The 15,622-nt window shown below is 50.2% G+C and overlaps 1 long non-coding RNA gene across 2 annotated transcripts; it reads left to right on the top strand.

Annotated features, from left to right (window-relative positions):
* Positions 1-448: 448 nt before the first annotated feature.
* Positions 449-15,344, top strand: LOC142923748 (uncharacterized). Of its 2 annotated transcripts, XR_012940819.1 has the most exons (3): positions 449-534; positions 1,577-1,971; positions 12,517-15,344. It is a non-coding gene; the product is annotated as an uncharacterized LOC142923748 (long non-coding RNA). The 2 variants fall into 2 exon arrangements; XR_012940818.1 differs by lacking the exon at positions 449-534 and having other exon boundaries at positions 1,431-1,971.
* Positions 15,345-15,622: the final 278 nt, after the last annotated feature.

Below are 15,622 nucleotides of genomic sequence, written 5' to 3'. Positions count from 1 at the left end.
ACATCTGCTGAACCAACGTATCCTACAGCAGCATATGAGTGTGTTTTCATACATTGCCTGAGTGTGTGTTTCTTGCGTATGATCGGTATGTGTTTTACGCATGATCCATATTTTATATCACGCAAGATATTTGCCTGTTTTTCTAATGATCTGCACGTTTTTCACGCATAATCTCTGGGTTTCACAAATGTTCTGTGTGGGTGGCCGGGACCACCCTCAGCTGCCTTTTTCTCCCGAGTTGCGATGTGTACACATCGTGCCAGATACTAATTTAAGGCTGAACCGACCTCTCGAGATCCAGGACGCACTGGTGATGGTGGCTGTAAGCGGGAATCGAGCTCGTGTCGCCGGATTCATTGTAGCGCAGCGTGCTAAACCCACACGCTCACAGACAGGACTCCAGCTCATCCACCTCGCGCACCTTTGCCAGGAACTTCCAATTGTGGAGCGACGAGCAAATGAAGCGACCCGACCTCCCCTCGGGATACGATGGCTGGCAGGTGGTTGAAGCTATCCGGCAGGAAGCGAGTGCAGGTAACGCTCACCTGAGCGTTGCGAGGCGTGCCCCGCAGGTGGTATCACGTGGGACGATGGATGTGCGACAACGCTATGGCCCTTTCACGATTCCGCTGCTGTATGGGGACCGCCACAACCTAGCGGATCGTTGCGGTGTATTTGACCATACTTCACCACGCTGGTTGGTTGCAGGTGTGGGGAGCGGCACAGTGCAAGGGTTTATGTTGCTGGACTGCCCCTTTTCTGATCATGTGACCCTTGCCAGATTAATTCTGCAAATGCGCAATCGCCGAGCCATGCGACAGCACCCCCGGTTTGCCACGTGTAGCTCTTGTAGACGATGACAACAAACACGCACCCTGCTCTACGTAGCCTGATAGCAGTCATGATGGTGGTTTGCGTGGTACCTTACCATCAGACAAAAAGACTAAACAATTTTGTATTTTACCCGGTAAAGCTCACTGAGCTACATAGACGTTTCTCTGAAGCGACCTGGCTATCACAAATGATAACTCAACTAAGTGGCTTATCACGCGGAAATGTATTCTAGCCTCGATATTACAGCTGAATACAAATCCTCTGGGGGTACCCACGAACCCGGGCAGCAAGGGGGCAGTTGGCAGATGGTAAGGGGCCAAGGAGCAAGGGGGAGGATGGAGAAGGGCAGTGGGGAGTGGAGCAGTGGTGTGGCACGTTCGAGTGATGCAAATATTAACTGATTTGTATTGAATACAACTAGAACAATTTACACCGGTGCGTTGATCGATATGATGTTGGTTATAATGTTAACGATAATTATGTTGAGATTAGCATATGCAGGAGATAGTGAATATAATGCTAATGTCTTTACGCATGGTGATGGTAGAGATCTATAAATCTGGTGATGATGTAATGATGATGGCTTGGCAAGTTGAAGATGGTGATGATAGTGCTCCTGCTGGTGGTGGTAATTCAGATGATGATTATGATGCTGCGACTTGCTGTAGCTGCTTATAATAATAATGATGCTGCATTTGCTGCTGACGATGATGATCCCCCCCACCCTCGTCCACCTCCGCAGGTTTAGAGGATCGCCGCATGGTGGTGCAAGCACTGAGCCTGCTGAAGCGCGGGAGTGCGGAGAGGCGACCCCGCGAGATGGAAACAGGAGGGACAGGGTCCTCCTGGGGGGATATCGTGAGCGGCGCAGGGGGTCCTAGCGGGGTCGAGAGGGGAGGAGACACAGCGGATGGACACCTCATTGTTCCCCCCGACGGGGACCCTAATGGGGCCCCAGTGGACGGGGACTCGGGTGGGAGATAACGGCCGAGGTTCGCGTGGCGAGAACAAACGCGCGACCCCGTGTGCGCGTGAGCGTGCGTGGCCACGAGGGCACGTACACGGTACCCAACCTCGGCGGGTTCGAGGAGGAAGAGGCCCTCCTGGAGCTTGGACTGCACGAGGCTTGAGACGGAGGTAGGTGGCTGAGGGGTTGGGTGAGCGACAGGTTGGGTGAGTGAAGGAGGCATTGATTGATTGCGTGGGTAGAGGGTGAGTGGGTAATGTTGAGTGAGCGGGTGTATGTGGTTGAGTTAGTTGGTAGGTGGCCGAGTGGGTGAATGTGGGAGGTTGAGGGGGTGAATGAATGGTTGGATGAGAGAGTGGGTTGGTGAGTAGGTGGGTGAGTGTGGGAGGTCGAGTGGGTGAGTGAGGGGGGTCGAGTGGGTGAGTGAGACGGATGGTGAGTGGGTGGGGGAGTTTGAGTGGGTGAGTGGATGCGTGGGTGATTTGGTAAGTGCATTGTTAATTGTGTAAATGGCTCGGTGAGTCAGTGAGTGCGTGCATTGGTGGGTAAGTGAGAGGATGAGTGGGTTGGGGAGTGCATAAGTGGGTGGGGGAGTGAGTGGGGGAGCGAGTGGGCGGGTTAGTGATTTAATCAATCATCGTGTGATTGAATGGCTGAACAGAGGGGTAGGTGAATGAGTGTTTATGGTTTAGTGAGTGTGTGTGTGGATGAGTTAGTGGGTGGGTGAGTGGATGATTGTGGGAGGTTGAGGGGGTGAGTGGATGTGTAATTTAATGGTTGTATGGGTGGGTGAGCGTGGGAAGTTAAGTGGGTGTGTGAATGAGTGAAGGGGTGGGTGAGTTGAGTGGGTGAATTATTGGGTGGGTGAGTGGGTGTGCGGGTGAGTTAGGGGGTGGGTCAGTATGGGTGGATGGGTGATGGAGTCGGTGATTGAGTTTGTAAATTGAGTGGGTGATTGAGTAGTAGGGTGAGAGTGGGAGGTTGGGTGGGTGGAGGTGAGGGGTTGCATGAGTGAGGGGTTGGGTGAGTTGGTGGGTGGGTGAATGAGTGGATTGATCAGTTAGTGTGTGGTTGAGTGGGTGGTTGGCTGAGTGGGTGAGAAGATGGGTCGTTGAGTGAGTGGATGGGTTATAGATTGAGTGGGTGGTTGTGTGATTGATTGGCTGAGCAAAGGGGTGAATTAGTGAATTTGTGTGGTTGAGTTACTGGTTAGGTGGGTGAGTGCATGAGTGTGGGAGGTTGAGAGTTCGTTGGTGAGTGTTTGAGTTAGATATTGAGTTGGTGGTTATGGGATTGAGTAGGTGAGCGGAGGATTGGGTGAGTTAATAGATGTTTATGTTTGAGTTAGTGGGTGGGTGATTGGATGAGTGGGTGGGTGATTGGATGAGTGGGAGGGTAATTTGATGAGTGGGAGATTTAAATGGTGAGTGAATGGGTGATTGAATGCTTGGATGGGGGGTGAGTGATTTAATTGGTGGGTGCGAGATTGAGTGGGTGGCTGGGTGAGTGGGTGAGATGATGGGTGGGTTAGTGAGATGATGATGGGTGGGTTAGTTGATGTGTGAGTGGGTAGGTTAGAGATTCAGTGGGAGGGAGGGTGGGTGAGTGGTTACGTGGCTCGTGGGTGAGTAGCTCAGTGGCTGGTTGAATTGGTGAGTTAATTTGTGCGTGATTGATTTGGTGAATGGGTGAGTGAGTGGATGGATGAGGGAATGGATGAGTGAGACGGTGAGTGCGTTGGTGAGTGATTGAGTTAGTGAGTACGAGATTGGATGACCGTGGAAGGTTGGGTTGGTGAGTGAGTGGATGGATGTGAGAGGTTGAGTGGGTGAGTTATTGCGGTTAAGTATGGAGGGGGTGGGTAAGTGAAGGGGTGGTTCAGTGAGTGGGTGAGTGAGTGGATGGTTGGTGAGTGAGTGGGGTGAGTGAATGCGTGGGTGAGCAAGTGAATGAGTTGGTGAGTGGTTGTGTGAGTAGTGGGTGAGTGGGTGGTGAGTGAGTGGATATTTGTGGGTGATTTAGTCGGTGGGTGATTTGGTCAGTATGGGAGCTTGAAGCAGTGAATGGTTAGGTGAGTGAGGGGTGGGTGAGTGAGTAGATGAATGAATTAGTTAGTGGGAGCACTAGTGGGTGGGTGAGTGAGTGGGTGAGAAATTGAGTCAGTTGGTGGGTGGGTGGTTCCGTGGGTAGTGCGTCTTGGGTGAGTAGGTCAGTGGCTCGGTGAGTTCCTGAATTAATGGGTGGGTTAGTGAGTTGATGGGTGAGTGAGTGGGAAAGTGCATTGGTAAGTGTGAGGGTGAGTGGGTGGGTGGTTGCATGAGTGTGGTTTAGATATTTTAGTGGGTGGCTTTTTGAGTGGATGAGTTTGAGTGGGTCAGTGGTTGCGTTAGTGGGTGGTTGAGTTAGTGGGTGGGTGAATAATTACGTGGGTAGTGGGTGAGTGTGTGAAGAGGTGAGTGGCTGAGGGAGTAGGTGTGTGGGTGGGTTAGAAATTGAATGGGTGGCAGAGTGAGTGAGTCCTGGGTGAGTTAATGAGTTGGTGGGTCGGTCAGTGGGTGAGTGTCTGGATGGATGATTGAGTAAGTCGGTGAGTGAGGGGTTGGGTGAGTGATGGGTTGGGTATGTGTGTTTTTGGTTCGCGAGTTTGTGGGTGAGTGAGTGGGTCAGTTCGTGGTTGGGTGAGTGAGTTCGTTGGTGAGTGTTTGAGTTAGTATGTTGGTGGGTGAGTGTGTAGTTTAGTGAGTGAGTGATTTAGAGATTAAGTGGGTCATAGGGTGAGTGGGTGGGTGAGCAAGTGGTTAACTAAGTGAGTGGTTGGGTGGGTCGGTGAGTTGTTGACTGAATGGGGTCAGAAAGTAGGTGAGTGAGTGAATGGGTGAGTGACTGCTGGGTGGGTAAGTTAATGTGGGAGGTTGAGTGGGTAAGTGAGCTTGTGAGTGATTGGGTGAGTCAAAGAGTGGGGCGCTACGGTGGTGAAATGTTCACTACCTCGCCTAGTATACATGAGGTTGTGGATTCGATTGCGATCCTGCCGCCTGTATATTTGGAGTTTGCATGTTCTCCCCCTGGTCATGTGGATTTTGCTCCGGGTCCTTTCCGCTGCATTTAGAATCAACATGCCTTTTGAGGATTTGGCTGCAATAAATGTATGTGATAAGCCACTTAGTTTATCTATCATTTGTAGCCAGGCCGATTCTGAAAAGGGTCTATATAGCTCAATGAGCCGTACCTGGTGAAATAAAAAGTAGTTTAGTTTAGGGGGTGGGTGGCTGGTTGGGTCGGTAGGTCGGTTAGAGGTTGAGTGGGCGGCAGGGTGAGTGGGTGGCAGGGTGAGTGGGTGAGTAGGTAAGTAGCTGCGTGAGCGGGTGGACTGGTGAGTGTGCGAGTTAGAGATTGAGTAGGTGGATGGGTGGGTGTGTAAGTGGATGTGTCGGTAAGTGGTTGAGTTGGTGGCAACGTGCGGGTTTTTGAGTGGGTGGGTGTTTCTGAGTGGGTAGGTGGCTGAATGGGTGGGTGAGTGGGTGACTGAGTCAAGAAAGTGGAGCGCCATGGTGGTGACATATTAACTACCTCGCCTTTTGTACAGGAGGTTGTGGGTTCGATCTCGATTATGACGCCTGTATATTTGGAGTGTGCATGTTCTTGTGGTTGCATGGATTTTTCTCCGAGTCCTCCGGGTTTTCTCTCCATATTTAGAAACATGCATTTCGAGGTTTTGGCTGTTCTGGAACTCACCCACTCAACTACTAAAGCCACCCACCAACCCACTCACAAACCCGCTCACCCTACCATGCACTCAATTTTTAATCAACGCACTCATGCACACACCCACTCACTCGCTCAACCACTCATCCACGCACCCACCTACACACGCACTCACTGACTTATTTGAGCAGTCATTTGTGGCCGCGTCGCTTATGAAAAAAATCTATATAGCTCCGTGGGCCTTTCCTGGTAAAATTAAAATAGTTAAATTATAGTTTACAGTTGGGTGAGTGGGCGGTGAGTGCGTTGGTCGGTGAGTGAATGGGTGGTTAAGTAAGTAGGTGAGGGGCTGGGTGAGTTGTTGGGAGATTGAGTGAGTCACAGTGTGAGTGGGTGGGTTGGATCGTGAGTTGGTCACTGAGTGAGTGGGTGGGGTGAGTGGGTGGGTAGGTTGGGTGGGTGGGTGGGTGAGTGAGTTAGTGAGTGCATGTGTAGGTTGGTGCGTGGATGAGTGGTTGAGTGAGTGAGTGGGTGTGTGCGTGAGTGCGTTGATTAGAAATTGAGTGCATGGCAGGGTGAGTGGGTTTGTGAGTGGGTTGGTGGGTGGCTTTAGTAGTTGAGTGGGTGAGTTCGAGAATTGTACGCCACTGTGGCGAGATGTTAGCTACGTCGTCTGGTATTTTGGAGTTCGTAGGTTCCATCCCAACCCTGATGCTTGTATATTTGGGGTTTGCATGTGCTCTATGGTCACGTGGATTTCGACTCCACATTTAGAAACATTCATTTATCGGATTTGGCTGCTATACATTACTGTGTGATAGGCCACTTAGTGAAGCTCTCATTTGTGGCCAGGTTACTTTGGAAAAATATTTTATATAGCTCTGTGGGTCTTACCTGGTAACTTAAAAAATAGTTGAATTTAGTCAGTTTGGATTAGTGAGTAGGTGGAATGTTGAGTGCGTGGGTTAGAGATTGATTTTGTGGCAGGGTGAGTGGCTGGGTGAGTTTGTGATTGGTTGGGTGGGTGAGTGTGTGAGTTAGACATTGAGTTGGTGGATGGGTGGGTGTGTGAGGGAGTGAATAGGTGACCTGGTGGGTGAGTGGATTGTTGAGTGAGTGGGTTGTTGAGTTAGGGAGTGGGTGGGCTGGTAAGTGGGTTGGTGAATTAGTTTGTGGGTGTGTGGGTGAGTCAGTCAGTTAGAGATTGATTTGGTTAGTGTGTTGAGTTCCCGACGACGACTCGGAGACGGCTTGAGGGTAAGGGCTTTCGCCAAAGGTTTATTAAGTATATTACAATAACACAAAGGGTGTGACAACTTCCCAGGGGTTAGGGGTCCTACACTAAGTCCTGGTCCAGCCCGGCTAGCTCCGGTCTCTCTCCCTCGAGTCGGATGGGGGAACTTGCCAACCCCACCGACCGGGAAGAGCAGCACCTCCTACGGCTACCACCGGCTTCACTCCTGACTCTTCGTCGATCCCTCTCTACCCCTGGTTCCCTCTCCACCCTTCTCACTCTACCCGTTCCCACAGTGATCCCGCTTTCGTCACGGGGTCCCCCTTAAATACTAGAGGAGACATGACGTCATCGAGCCGCCCAGCGCGCATGATGCCACGTTCCGTGACGTCATCGCACTAGACGGCACACATGACGTCACGTCCCCATTTTACTCTACAAGTGGTTTGTGTGTGGGTGGGTGGGTGTTTGAGTGGGTGGTTGAGTTAAAGAGTGGAATGTCAAGGTGGCAAAATTTTATGAACCTCGCCTGTATATCTAGAGTTTGCACGTTCTCCCCCGTAGTTGCATGGAATTTTCTCTGGGTACTCCAGGTTGCCCCTCCACATTTAGAAACATGCATTTATAGACTTTGACTGCTATAACGTTCTATGTGAAAAGCCATTCCATTGAGCAATCATTTGTACTCTGCTTGTTTCTGAAAAAGATGTATATAGCATGGGCCTTACCTAGTAAAGTAAAAAAAAAAGCTACATTTTTATTTGGTGTGTAGATGGGCGGTTTTGTGGGTGGGTGCGTGGATGAGTGGGTGCGACGTTCGATGGGTAGTAGGTGAGAGGCTTGGTGAGTGAGTGTGGATTAGAGATTGAGTGCGTGGCTTGGCGAGTGCGTGGCTGGGTGAGTGAGTGTGTGCAAGGCTCGGTGGTTGAATTAATGGATGGTTGAGTTAGTGGGTCGGTGTTTGAGTGTGTGGTTTCGTGGGTGGGAGAGTCAGAGAATGGAGTGTCATGGTGGCAAGATGTTAACTACCTCGCCGGGTATACAGGATGTTGTGGGTTCGATTCCACATTTAGAAACATGCATTTAGACGAGTTGGCTGCTATAAATGTATACGTGATAAGCCACTCTGTTGAGCTATCATTTGTGGCGAAGTTGCTTCTGAAAACAATCCATATATCTCAGTGGGCCTTGCCTGGTAAAACAAACATAATTTATATTTAGGCCGTGTTGGTGAGTGGTCGGGTTGGTGAATTAGTGGGTGAGTTAGTGGGTTAGTGGGTGGGTTAATAATTGGATGGGTGAGTTCATGAGTGGGTGGGTGAGGGTAGGTCAGTGGGTGTGTTAGTGGGTACGGGTTTGAGAGGGTGGCTGGGTGAAAAGGTGTGTGGGTGAGTGATTGGGTGGGTGGGTGGTTTGGTGCATGGGTGGTTTGGTGCGTGGGTGAGTGAGCAGGTGGGTGGGTGAGTGAATGGATGTTTGTGTTTGAGTTAGTGGGTGGGTGATTGGATGAGTGGGAGGTTGAAAAGGTGAGTGGATGGGTGATTTAATGCTTGGGTGGGTGAGTGGTTACGTGGGTAGTGGGTCGTGGCTGGCTGAGTTGGTGTGTGAGTGTTGGTGAGTGAGTTAGTGAATGGGAATGTGGGTGAGTGATTAGAGTTAATGGGTACAAGATTGAGTGAATAAGAAGATGGGTGAGTTGGTGAGTGTTTGGGTTAGAGATTGAGTTGGTGGTTATGTGATTGAGTAGGTGAGTGGAGGGATGGGTGAGTGAATGGGTGTTTGAGTTAGTGGGTGGGTGATTGGATGACTGTGCGAGGTTGAAGGGATGAGTCGATGGGTGATTCAATGGTTGGATGAGAGGGTGGGTTGGTTAGTGGGTGGGTGAATGTGGGAGGTTCAGTGAGTGAGTTTATGCGCGAGTGGTTGCTGAGTGGGTTGGCGGGTAGGTGAGTGGGTTTGCTGGTAGGTGAGTGGGTTGGCTGGTAGGTGAGTGGTTTGGCTGGTAGGTGAGTGGGTTGGCAGGTAGATGAGTGGGTTGCCGGGTAGGTGAGTGGGTTGGCGGATAGGTGAGTGGGTTGACGGATAAGTGAGTGGGTTGGCGGGTAGATGAGTGGGTTGGCGGGTAGGTGAGTGGGTTGGCGAATAGGTGAGTGGGTTGGTGGGTGGGCGAGTGAGTGAGTGGGTGTAGTGGAGTTGTAGCCTCAGTAGTGGGTGAGTGACTGGGTGAGTATGTGGGTGGATGAGTTCGTGGCAGGAGAGTTAGTGGATGCGATAGTGAGTTAGTGCATGAGTGGGTGAGGGGATGGGTGAGTTAGTGGTTGGATGATACGGTGAGTTTGTGAGTGCGTGGGTAGGTATTTGAGTGAGTGGATTGTTGAGTGAGTGGATGGGATGTTGAGTGAGTGAGTGGGTGGTTGGGTTGGTTCGTGACTTTGTGGGTGGGTGAGAAGGTGAGTTCGTGGGTGAGAGAGTGAACGAATGCCTGTTAATACGTGGGTGGATGAGTAGGTGGGTGTGGGGGTTGGTGAGTGAGTGGGTGGGTTAGAGATTGAGTGGGTGGTTGTGTGACGGAGTGGGTGGTTGTGTGATTGAGTGGGTGAGTGGACGGGTGAGTGTGTGGATATTTGTGGTTGATTAAGTCGGTGGCTAATGCGAGCAGTGTGGGAGCTTGAAGGGAGTGAGTGGTTAGGTGAGTGAGGGGTGGGTGAATGAGTTAGTAGGAGCGCTAGTGGGTGGGTGAGTCATTAAGTGAGTGAGTTGTGTGGCTGAGTGAGTGACTGGATGGGTGGATGACTGGGTGAGTGAGTGGGAGAGTGATTGAGTAAGTGAGTCAAGCGGGTGGGTGGGTGAGTAATTGAGTAGTTGGTGGGAGAATGGGTGAGTAGTTACGTGTGTAGTGCGTCGTGGGTGAGTAGGTCAGTGCCTGGGTGAGTTTCTGAATAATGGGTGGGTTCATGAGTTGATGGGTTGGGTCAGTGATGTGGTGCGTGGGTGATTGAGTGGATGGATGAGTGAGTGGGTGAGTGCATTGGTAAGTGTGAGGGTGTTTGAGTTAGTGGGTGGGTGATTGGATGAGTGTGCAATGTTGAAGGAGTGAGTGGGGATGGGTAATTGAATAGCTGGATGAGAGGGTGGGTTGGTGAGTGGGTGGGTGAATGTGGGGGGTTGAGTGGGTGAGTGTGTGGATGAGTGAGGGTTTGGGTGAGTGAGGGGTTTGGTGAGTGAAGGGGTCGGTCAGTTCGTGGGTTAGTGAATGGATGGAATGGCTGGGTGAGTGAATGGGTGGTTGACCGAGTGAGTGAGTGGATGGGTGGATGAGTGAGTGGGTGGGCAAGCGGGTGAGTTGTTGCATGGGTAATGGGTGAGTGGGTGGTGAGTAGGTGTATGTGGTTGACTTAGTGGGAGGGTGGGTGAGTGGATGAGTGTGGGAGGTTGAGGGTGTGAGTGAATGGGTGAGTCAGTGGCTGAATGAGAGGATGGATGGATTGTTGAATGAGTGTGTGAGTGTGGTATGTTGAGTGGATGAGTTAATGTGTTGGTGTGTAACTGAATGAGTGGGTGGGTGAGTGAGTGGGTGGGTGAGTGAGTCTGTGCATAAGTGTGTGGGTGGGTGAGTGGGTGGGTGGGTGAGTGAGCTCGTGGGTACAAGATTGAGTGGGTTGCTTGATGAGTGCGTCAGGATGGGTGAGTTTGTGGGTGGGCGGGCAGGTTAGAGATTGAGTAAGTGGGTAAGCTAGTGGGTGGGTTAGAGATTGAGTGGGTGAGCGGAGGGGTGAGTGAATGAGTGAGTGATTTGTGGGTGTGGTTGGATGACAGGATGGGTTTGTGATTGGGCGGGTGCAATGGCAGAGCCAGGATTTTCAGGTAGGGGGGAAACCCCTCCAGCAATGAAAAATCATAGGAGTTGTTAGTAAGTAAGAACTTGTCCCTTGCTTTTTATTCGACGCGTGTCCAGCGATGGCGCAGCCATCGATCGAGGGTCGGATTCGAACGTGTTGTGTGATCGGCATCGCGCTCACTAAAGGTGAATGCCTTGAGGGAAGTTGTGTACTATGCGCAACTTCGCACAATTCTGTGAGTCACTTATAACTGCTTTGCCGTTACTTATTGCCAATTATGGACTCAGACTATTATCCTATCATCTCATAGAGTTCCTGGCACGTAATAATATGCTACACAGTGGCAGTAGGGGTCGCAAAATGCCGATTTATTACTAATAAACCCCAATGATCCGATCGAAATTAGGGATTTTGGTCGGATCATTGGGGGGGCCACGTGCCATCACACCCCCCCCCTCCCCCCCCACTGGCAGAATGGATGGGTGGGTGAGTGTGGGAGGTTGAGTCGGTGAGTTTATGCGTGAGTGTGGCTGAATGAGTGGGTGGGTATGTGAGTGAGTAGTTGGGTGGGTTATTGGGTGGGTGAATTGGTTGGTGGGTGTGTGAGTGGGTTTGTGGATGGGTTAGTGGGTTGGCGGGAAGGGGAGTGGGTTGGCGGGTGGGTGAGGGGGTTGGCGGGTGGGTTAGTGGGTTGGCAGGGAGTGGGTTGGGGGGTAGATGAGTGGGTTGGGGGGTAGGTGAGCGGGTTGGCGGGTAGGTGAGTGGGTTGGCGGGTAGGTGAGTGGGTTGGGGGGTAGGTGAGTGGGTTTGTGGGTGGGTCAGGAGTGACTAGGTGGGTGGGGGAGTAGTGGAGTGGTAGCCTGGGTAATGGGTGAGTGGGTGGGTTGTTCACTGGGTGACTACGTGCGTGGGTTCGTTAGTGACAGGCGACTTAGTGGATGCGATAGTGAAGATGCAATAGTGAGACAGAGTGGATGGGTTGTTGATTGAGTGGGGTGAATGAATGAGTGAGTGGGTGAGTTAGTGAGTGGATTGGTGAGTGGGTGGGTGAGTGCACGAGTGAGTGGATGGGTTAGAGATTGAGTGAGTGGTTGAGTGGATTGGTGATTCAGTGGGTGAGTTAGTGGGTGTTTGAGTTAATTTGTCTGTTAGTCTGTGGGTGATGGAGTCGGTGACTGGGTGAGTCTGTGCTGGTGGCTCGGTGGATGGTTGAGTTCATGGGTGGGTTTTTGAGTGAGTGGATGGGTTGTTGAGTGAGTTGATGGGTGAGTGAGTGGGTGAAACGGTGCGTGGGTAGGTTAGTGAGTGAGTGGATGGGTGGGTGATTGATTGGGTGAGTGTGTTGGCAAGTGAGAGGGTGAGTGGGTGAGTGAGTGGGTGGTTAATCGGTTGGTGGGTGCGTGAAGGAGTGGTTGGGATGAGTTAGTTATTGAGTGGATACGTCAGTGAGTGAATGGGTGGGTGAGTGAGTGAGAGGTTGCGTTGGTAGTAGGTGAGTGGGTGGTGAGTGGGTTGGTTCTTGAGTGAGTAGGTGGTTTGTTAAGTGAATGAGTGGGTGGTTGGGTTGGTTAGTGAGTTTGTGGGTGAGTTGGTGGGTGGGTGAGTTAGTGGTTGAGTTAGTGAATGAATGCCTGTGTTAATAAGTGGGTGAGTGGGTGTGGGGTTGGTGGATGAGTGGGTTGGTGAGTGAGTTAGTGAGTGGATGGGTGGATGAGTGAGTGGGTGATTGAGTGGATGGGTGGATGACTGGGTAAATGATTGGGTAAGTTATGAGGGTGAGTAAGTGAGTTACAGGGTGAGTGGGTCGGTGGGTGATTGGGTGGGTGGGTGAGTGGGTGTGATCATCGCCATGCTCTCCATGGAGCTCTCTGTAGTGAGGGGCAGCTCACAGGGACGGCTGTTGCAGGGATTCACAACAGCTGCTTCTCCTCCTCCAGTTCTGAACCAGCTGACCAGGGTTGCCAGACGAGGCCAAGCAGCTCGTTCGAGTTGTTCCACAGCTTCCTTCATGCCTGCCGTGCCACGTGCAGCTTCTGCATGAGGCTACTCTTCCTCCTCAACCGTGACAAGCTGTGGACATACTGACCCATTAGACACTACACACAACTCAGTACTTGGCAGACAAATGCCAATTGCACACCAGGTGCTGAGTCACCTTGTGCCCACAGGGACATCTGTCTTTAGGGGTGCCCTTTCACACGTGTTGAGATGAGATGTGATGTAAAGCGCTCTGAGATGCCCCGGTGTACAGAAAGGTGCTAAATCATTCTCATCGTTATCACTGTGTCCAGCAATAATGAAATTGTCTATAGATAGATAATCTGTATTTGTAAACGGGGACCATGACGGCTTAACGTGATGGTTAGACCAGCTCATCATTATCATAATACACTGAATCGTGTGTGCATGAATCTATTATTTACGTTAAACGCAAATTATATACGTGTGTGTGTGTGCGATGCGCGAGTGCTGTGCACTCACCTCCACCTCGCTCTGCAGACGCTGCTGCTCCGAGTGTTCACTCTGCTCGTTATCGCGGTAGGGCGCCAGCTCAGCGTGCAGCTCTGCCACTACACGTTGATACCACTGAATCTCTGCCTGCAGAGATTCCAGTTGCCAATTCCTGTCAATGAACTGCGTGGGCCACGGGCAAATGGCGGCAGAGGGACACAGGAAAGCATTTTAACGACTGCGTGAGGTTATTGCAGAACATACAGGTATAATGACACACACAACCAGGATCTTCATTTATAATTGAGTAATGTAATGAGCTACGAAGCTCTTTTACACAGATGTCCATACACCACCTTTGACCAAATAAACCGAAATGCATCCAATCATCTCAGATCTTGGAAGAAAAGCATGGTTGAACCTCAAGTGCTTGGATGGGCAACCACCATCAATACAAACCAAGATAACACCTATAAAAGCATGATGAAGACCGCTTGTGTTGCAATCGAAACGTCGTGGGTTTTTTTTTATATTATTAAAAAAAGTACGTGACTTTACCGAAAGAATCAAGAATATGAATTCCTGCAGTCACGAAAGTTTTATGTTAAACATTTTTTAGGAATTAATTAACCCAAAATCTGGATTAAAATAATAGATTAAGATCGCTTCCCAACCAAAAAGAGGGAGGGGATGGAGATGGATGTAGCAGAGGGGAGCAGATGGTCTAGTAGTCGTAGGTACTTCTACTAGAGGTGGGATGGTGGATCGTAACGTGGTACAGTCCTTAAACAGAGAATGCTCAGTAACCTAGTGCGCATCCATTCTGTACAACCTTCAGTGTGAAAAATAAGTGTATACATACAGTCCTCGACTTAGGAACACCATACTTACGGAGACCCGACTTACGGATACCCGACTTCCGAATCTGTTTCTATGAACTGTATTAATTTTTGGTTACCATTGACTTTAAAACGCGAACTTGCACTTCCAAACTGAACCACAGAACTATTTTGTTCAGTGCTGCGATCCTCCACGAGATGTCATGAGTCAGCCTCGTGCACGCGCACATGTGCGTATATGTGAAAGTGATTGTGTGGGGAGCGGTAGTGTTGCAGTTCACGCGCTGCGCTACAAACCCACCGACCCAAGTTCAATTCCAAGTCACGGCCAACACCAGTGACGATTATCTGAACCATTCCTGGGCCTCCCGTAGGTCAACTCGGCCTCAAATGAGCACCTAGCGCGCTGTATAAACATCACCACTCGGGACACAAATGCAGCTGGGTGTGGTGCTGGCACACAACCCCTCGCATGCCGTGCTGGCTTTCATAGGCTATCGCTAACAGCACGTGCCCCAACAGCCTATTAAGCTACAAGTGTAGCGGTGAGCACGCTTGTGATTTGAAAGCGGTGAGTGAAAATGAAAAAAATATTTTTACTACATTTTATGTATTACTTACGATACACTATAATTTTAGTGTTAATGCAAATGTACATGATTTCTTATTTACGAGTTTAACAATGCTTGACTCTTTTGTTGAACCTTAACACATTTGATAACACTGACAATATGGGAATTTAAATATCGCACAATATTGTATTCCGAATTACGAACCGTTCCGACTTATGAATGGGCCTCAGGAACTAAATGCGTTCGTAAGTCGAGGACTGCCATATTATTGATATATTTGTCTATTATACTGTGTGTATTATTAGTTGTTTATCATGTAAAATTAGTTTACACTTGAAAAATATTCACCATAAATCCGGTATGTGGGGAAAAAATATTGATAGAGTATGTGTAGTGGCATAGCGCTGGCTGCTGGTAAAAAAGGGTAACTGCGGTGTATGGTAGTACCCACGTCAGCAGGCCACGATAGACACGAGAGGGGGACATCTAGGGGAAAGGTCACAGAGGGGGGGCCATCGGGAACCCGCTAGTAGGTTCCAGAGAAGGGGCGTGGCCGTGGCGGAGCGAGGCTACGCTGAGAGTATAAGAAGGGCCCCTGTGAGGGACCTTGTGGCTGTTGCTGGAAGTGGGATCCTCGTCGTGCTGTTCGTATATATAAGATAGTCGTCGTCACCATCTCGTCATCGTCGTTGTCGTCTCGTCGCTGTCGTCTCGTCGCCATCGTCGCTGCCGTCTTCACTCGATATTACGCTGCTAGATAGGTGTTCGCCGTCTCCGTTCAGTGCTGTCAGTGTTAGATGGTTAGTGTTTTGTATAGGCAAGCAACGGTAATAGTGTGTACCCACGTAGGGTGTCTGTATTATCCCAATGGTGCTCGTTAAATAAAAGAAGCGCCTAAAAGTCTTACTGTCTCTGAGTTAGTCACTACACATGTACACATGAAAGTGACTACTGTAGTCAGAGATGCAAACGCTTGGGCGTCATCTGGTGCCTTACTGTCGCCATCCAGCGTAAACTATTTGGGTCTTTATAGTAAAGTTCGTAAATCTCAAGTACGCCATGGCAAGGTACCACAGTACATAACATGCGATTGGCTATCAATGACTTGAGTACGTTAATAGTGAAAGTACGTACAACGGGAGGGCGTAAATAATGGTATTGCTGTATATATGTGCGTTTGT

The sequence above is a fragment of the Petromyzon marinus genome, unplaced genomic scaffold (genome assembly GCF_048934315.1).
Source record: "Petromyzon marinus isolate PM22_M1 ecotype Great Lakes invasive population unplaced genomic scaffold, UKy_Petmar_22M1.pri1.0 PM_Scaffold_643, whole genome shotgun sequence".
Taxonomy (NCBI): Eukaryota; Metazoa; Chordata; class Hyperoartia; order Petromyzontiformes; family Petromyzontidae; genus Petromyzon; species Petromyzon marinus.
The sequence above is the reverse complement of the archived record's forward strand: the minus strand, read 5'-3'. Positions and strand labels throughout refer to the sequence as shown.